The sequence below is a fragment of the Glandiceps talaboti genome, chromosome 8 (assembly GCF_964340395.1).
Source record: "Glandiceps talaboti chromosome 8, keGlaTala1.1, whole genome shotgun sequence".
In the NCBI taxonomy this organism is placed as follows: Eukaryota; Metazoa; Hemichordata; class Enteropneusta; family Spengelidae; genus Glandiceps; species Glandiceps talaboti.
In genome coordinates, this window is record NC_135556.1 from 22298378 (window position 1) to 22305704 (window position 7327).

Consider the following 7327-nt stretch of genomic DNA (forward strand, 5'->3'; position numbering starts at 1 on the left):
TCTCTAGACTATTTAAAAAAATTTCAATAATGCACTTGAATAGCATATGGACCAAAACACATCTCATGTTCTTCAAAAACTAAAATATTTACAATATTTGACTACTGGACCACCACTAATGATTCATTTCCCTTGCTTGCCAATGCCTCCCCCCCCCCTACCACCACCACCACCACCACCACCACCACTCACAGATGAGTGAGTTCCACTTCAATATTTCTGAAAAAGATGCATAGTAATTTACATAACACTGCACCCTGCAAATGTTATCATTACATCAAATAATATACTGGTAAAACACTACAACAGAGAGTATTGACACCTGCTGTGTAAGTCCATGAATAGTTCTCCCAATTCTAAATTAAACCTCATTACATAACTACATAATGAGTTACTGTCATTTAAAGTGTGTCATCTGGGATGCTGTACTTCATAGCTATGGTACCACAAAATATGTGTCAACATATTCATATAGCAAATTTGCATACACAAAAATTATGTTAGGTCAACTTCCTTGCATTGCATGTTAATCATGTGACATGACAGCGTGATCAGGTGACATCAATAATTATTACTATACAAGTACAACATATGTTAACATTTTACAATTTTCTTCTGACTTAGGGCAGTGGATGAAATTAACAAAATCAGTTACATGAAATGCCTCAATCTCACAGATAAAACAGCTGATTGTGTCACTGTTACTTCATGCGAAAACTTGTTATCCTTATTTATATTCCAACCTTCAGTACTCGGAGCAACATTTATTCTGTATACCTGGCGCAAAAATTTGGAACAGTGTACCTCTGTATATTCACAATATGAGCTGTTTGCAACTTTTTAGAGTTTAAGTTTTATGTATGATAAATTATCTGAATCAGAAGAAAGAGAGTTTGTTTATTTCTGATAGTCTGGCCTCATTCTACTTCCATTTTCATCCATATGTGGTCATGTCAGCTTTTCTCTTTTTAGTATATTTAGTCTGTTATGTGTTATATTTCATCATTACTGTTATCCTTGGTGTGATATGTTATGTGAGAGGACTAAAATGGAAATATGTTCTTAAAACTTTTTTGTGTCATCCTCGGCAAAGGTATTCAGTGATGGATCTGTTATGTCTTTCATGCGAATGTGATAGTTGTCGTATTGTATACCCATTTTTATTTGTGGTTCCAAATTTTTTTTTTTGCAGAATCAAATCAAATCGTCCTACAGTTTCCAAAAAACTGTCAACTTTTCTTGGCTGTCATTAACAAGCTACGTTTTTTCAAGTCCAATATCTATTTTCTATTTGTTACCTGAGAAGTTTTAGATTAGACAATTAATACATATTATTCTGTGCATGAATGTATAAAATTCAAACTTTTGGAGAAAGTATAGGATTGTCATGTATATATAGTACAAGATAGTTTAATATTATTTTTATGTCTTTTTCTTTGTGTTTGTATGTTTTTTATATTTTTATGGGACATCTTGGTGGCCTGAATTAAAGAAATAATAATAATTACACTAAATGGATATATATTTTTGGAGAAAATACATACATGTACTACCTATGCTTGGGCAATCATTACCTACATACATGTATTTAACAAAAGGGTCTGTTTTGACCTTGAAGGTTAGTCCTGCTTGCAGATGGTGTACGGAACACAATTCTGACCATGTCCCTAAACGTTGAGAAGGAGAGGGACATTGTCAGAATCGAGTGACAATATACTGCATCTACAAACAGGATTACTTTGGGGTATGATTCAAACAACGTTATATTTGTTTTTCACAATGTTTTTCCATGAAAGGTATACTTTGTATATGGCTGCTCTGTCACAAACTAAAACCATGTCACCTAGTACAAAAGTTGTATTGTACATAGTAGTAATGCTTAATTTTCAAATGAAAAGTCCTCTGTGTTGGTAAAGGTAAACCATTGTATCAAAGTAACCTTTGACCTATGACCCGAATTAGGCTCACACATCACGTGTATTGACAAATTTCATGTAATGATTTTTAAGTATGTGCTTGGAATAAAAGTTACAACAGTAACTCTTCATGTTAATTTAGGCCAGTCCCTGAACTCCTTGGTGAATACACTCAAAATATCTCTGTTTTAAATCAAGAGCACTCTCAATCTCCTTGTCGACATTTACCTCACCACACTGAGTCTGCAGTGCATGGTTTTCACACCCTATCTGTAATCACAAATGGTGGATGAGCAAACTGCTTCCCCATTGACAACCTAATTGTCTCTACAAACAGACTACTCCAGATCCAACCTAGCCTGAGTCAATATGCATTTCAAAATACATTATTGAAGCCTTGCAGTTCAGGAGATAACATATGAGAACCAAGATATATGCAGTTCTACAACAAGACTTGATGTACTCTTCTCCTGTGTAAAACTTCAAACAGTGACCAACTGAAGAGGGACTCATTACCCTTGAAATATTTGGGTTAGAATTACATGGCTTAGTGAGGATATTATCAAGAGAATCTCAGTGAAAAACTATGAAAAACTGGTTTGAAATTATACTATTTGATGAAATACCGACAGGTCATTCAATGGAAAGCAAATCAAGGCCATAGTAAGTCTGGAACAACCTCCATTCATTAATCCTTCATGTCTTTATGGAAGGAATAGAAAGCATAATAATGGATACTTTCAACAGATCCCTATGAGTATTCATATCATGGAATCTTTGAACTTACATTAGCATTTGTACTGTAGAAAACATAGCTCAGTTCCTCACTTTAAGATAGGTACCAGGAAACAGTTATGACTTCACAGAGTTATATACAGAATTGTACTTGTGGTGAACCTTACAAGTTACATGTAAAGCAGACAGAAAACTATCTCAATTATTTAAAGCCATAACCTGACACTATTTATATAGCTTCATAGCAATATAGGAAGTACATGTAACCTGTTAAAAAACATTTCAGAAGAGATTCCCCATTTATATATATTCAAAACAAGGACTGTCCATGATTTGAATATATGTAAATGAGGAATTCTGACTATCATTTATTGTATTGATTTGCATATATGAAAATTTGACCAAGAAAATTGCGACATAAGTTCGAAGATTGAAAATTGCAACATAAATGCAAACACACCAATTGCCAGCATTGGAACAAGTAATATTTTGAAACATAAAATCTATGTCAAGATTCCATACTAACACAACAATACAGAAAACTATATTGACACTGAATGGACACCTATTGTTTGCATACTACATACAGAATACCAAATCTGTAATTTCCCATCATGCACTTGGATCAATTGCCAGCGAGTATATCAACCTCACTACATATTAACTTGTGCACACAACATGATGTCTGGGAAGGTGTTGACATGAATATTACTCAAGTGTGCCCTATAATCTATAACCACCTTCTGTAAATAAATATTTCACTTTGTTTCTTAAACACTTCTGTCCACAGTCATGCTGCAAATGTCAACCTATACTTTATTACCTTAATTATTGAGATTCAAACCAGGTTTTAGACTAGCTTTCATGCCTTTGTTTTCACTTACTTACTCTGATTTCTCCATCATTCAATATCAATAAATCCATAAACTCTGCTAGAGATCAATGCTTTTTTCTATGTTTCAACAGATTTCTCACTAAGTACATCCATGTGGTCTTTTTTCCTTGCTTTTGCTGTGAGTTTACTTTTGTTTAGAATGTGTTCTTTCATAGTCGGCAGTAACACTTTAACAAGTCCTTTGTGTTCAAAGAAAATTGTTATGCAAATCATTGCAGTAATTGAAGTTCATGGTCACCTGAAAACTGGTTTCTTTTCCTTTGAAGGTGTTACTACTAGGGCTTTAGGCAGGATAAAAAATATTTACAAAAAAATTACAACTACAACTTCAATAAAGGGTCAGATTTGTTTGTCTATCTCGAGACACCATACAAAATATTATCAGTTTGCTTTCTAGATTATTGGTGTTTTCCTTTTTATTTGTATTCTGTTATTTCATTCAGACAACAATTACTTCACAATTTTTGCTCATTTTGTAGGCGTGACATACAATTGTAATAAGACTGGGTCATTCCTGAATTTCACATAGCCTGCCAGTGATGGAATGAAAAAAATGTAAATGGGGCACTAACTTCCCTCACGTCTGTAGTCTGTGTTTCATCTACATATACCAAGGCAGACACTTCAATGCATTTAGACACTTTAAAAAATGAAGGTTTTTTAAATCTTTTTTTTTTAAAGTATATTTAGCATATTAAAGTTTAAAGGGTTTCTCCTATGTTTTCCTTTGTCTCCTCATATCATGTTTATAATCTTCACCTGCAAGTTTTCAATACAACATAACATCAAACATACCACTGTATGGACCTTTTAAATGAATTTACATGTTAACCCAGGGCCCTATCTATCGTTGTCTTCTAAAAGTACAATATGCTCTGTTTCACAGATACAAGTCAACAACAAGTTTGCAAATGACCTTTGGATTAGCAAATTACACAGATAAAACTGAGACCCTTGGAATATGTAACTGTAGTCTGAAAAGTAACTCCAGTAGCCTTCAATGGTGTCTCTGACTTCGAATCGTCAAAATATATCACGATTCGAGAAGTTATCAAATCATTTTTAATCCGCTAAGCACATTTCTGCTGACACATGTGGAAATGAATGACATGCACACAGACATGTCGAATGTCATACGCTTGCCCATATCCTATCAATATGGCGACCTTTAGGTCCTGACGCCATTGTGCCTTCTACCTAATATGTGTCATATCTCACTAATTTATGAAGACTAAAGGTCGAAATATATCTAAATCGATAGGAGAGAAAATATACTGGGGTTTTCTAGTGTTGGGAAAGTCCTAGTTTCCTCTGTACGGAAGGAAGGTCTCGAATCTACACGTAAACAATGACATAAGGAAATTTCAAACACGAACGCCACCAGGCTCAGTCTGTGCTTGTTCACTACAACGTTATGAATAATGCCTTAAAATCAACACCCTGTCGTCAATATTTCAAAAATAGCCAAGCAAACCATACTCCACACTTCTACCCAATGTAAAAAAACAGAAATCTAAAATATTACTAGGTCATTCGACTCAAACCCCATTTCATGCTGGAAGTTTCACGACGTCGACATGGCGCCCAATGGCGACCATCTAATGTCATGAATTTTCCAGTACGATTAGGCCACGATCTCCCACCTTACCTAACCACTTACCTCTTAATTTTTGGCGAAGACATGTTTGTATATATCCAAAGTCAGGAAATATCCGGAAAAAATGTAATATATCAACGATAAAAGCGTTGAAATCCACTAAATCCCCGCTATATCAAACCCCCAGTAAAGGGTTCAAACAAGTCTTTTTACATCTTCAGATTAACATCCAGTCGACGACGATTCCTACGCAATATTTCGGGAAAGAACTGTTAATATCCACTAAAATAAGAGAGTTTACCAAACGACAACGTCCATGGAGAAGTTGTGTACAATATAAGACAGGAATTTTGAGTTGTGTCAGCGGAAAATCGCTGGGTATTTCCGAAAGAATGGAGAGGTTTTAACTGACCATTCCAACTCCACGGTTGATTTCAAAGACGAGCTGCTCGACTTGCAGCAGATCGAGGCTTCCAAACTCCGACTGTCGATATATCCTTCGATTTAAAACATTCCAACAAACTCTTCATAAAAATCCACCCAAAACCCACCAGTTAAAATAGTTGAAAGCGTAGTTCGAAGTATGGGTCCCGAGAAAATCAGAAGCGTTCACGGAATGGAAACCCTCAGTCTACATTATTTGCATAAATTATGATAATTTGTTACATTGTTTCACAACTTCAGCACAAGTTGTCTTGAGATCTCACGTGTGTGCCGCATTGCAGCATTCAATTAGTCTGTAATAAAGCAATGTTGACACAGTAAAAGTTATCAAAATATCAAAATACATTTTTATAACAGTGCAATAGCGAAAAATAGAAACAATCGCTCAGCTGTAAATAACATCAAACCATTCAACCCAGTTTTGATAATTCCATTTGTTTCTCTTATTTTGCAATGTAATGATAATTTTTGAAGGTATGCACGAAAAGAACCTTACAATTACAATATTTTTTTTCAAATTTCAGTCGTCAAAAATGTACAGTATGCAAATTTATTTCCCGCCGTGACCCTCTCAACTACTAAGCGCCCCCATCGTCAATCTTAGGTTGAAACTTGTCCAAGGTCTATTTTTACCGTGCACATGATGTACAGACAGGGCATAGGTAGATTTTGAAATGGAAAACAAATGTTTTAGTGTGACTTGGTTGAGTTTTACTATTTTTGTCGCGTATTTTTTTTTATTTGAAAACGTATTTACCAGGTGTCTCATTTCGTTTGACACTACAACTTTGTACTTGTGAGCTGTCACTGTTCATGGTTGTCAGGGGGTTGTCAGATCATTAATATTTCTGTATAGTTGTATACCCGTTAGACTCACACACAAAAAACAATGACAAAACTTAACTAAGCAAACCAGGAGAAAAAACATCAAGGGCCGCATGGGATTCACAAGGTTTATACAAATGCTTGAAAATTTCACAAATTAAGCATGACATTAAACTTTTCCTTTACTTATTTAATTTCTAGGTGAAATGTTGATGAAAAAGTGGCTATGTTATGTAGACCAATCTTCTATGATTAAATCAAATCAAATAAGTAAATAAAATGAAGTAGGTTCTGATAACATCCATGAGGGTACTCATTACCATTGTTTTCTCTTCATATTGTGATTAACTAATGGATATTTTAAATTCAAAGTGAAATTTATTTTTACTAAAATAGACATATATCACAAAATATTTGGCTCATTGTAGATGTAATCTTCATCTTTTGATATACTAATGTGAATCATAAAACTGTACAACTTTATAGATGTTTTAGCGCCAAGCAAATTCAGAGAGACAGAATGATCAGAGTATAGCAGACAGTACCATTTCCCCTCTAGGGCTGAGACCAATAACATGTAGTTTATGACAGAGGACAAGGAGGGGAAAATCTTGACTGTTTTGGTACCATTTTTACATAAAATGGTGGTGTCCATTTTATCAATAGGATATTTAGACACTACAAGGGGCTTTTTGCACTTGTTCCTACCTTTGTTCAAGAGAACACTGGGAGATATCCAACCTTTGTGTTAATGTACTGTGAAATGGGTGTGGATGCTTCACAGCTTCTGTGCTCAAACACACCTGGGTATTTACAGTTGATATATTTCATGCAGCTTGTACACAACACTGTGACTCTAACATTATTGTATCATTCTCTCTTACTCTTAGATACATTTACATGTTTTAAAAAATC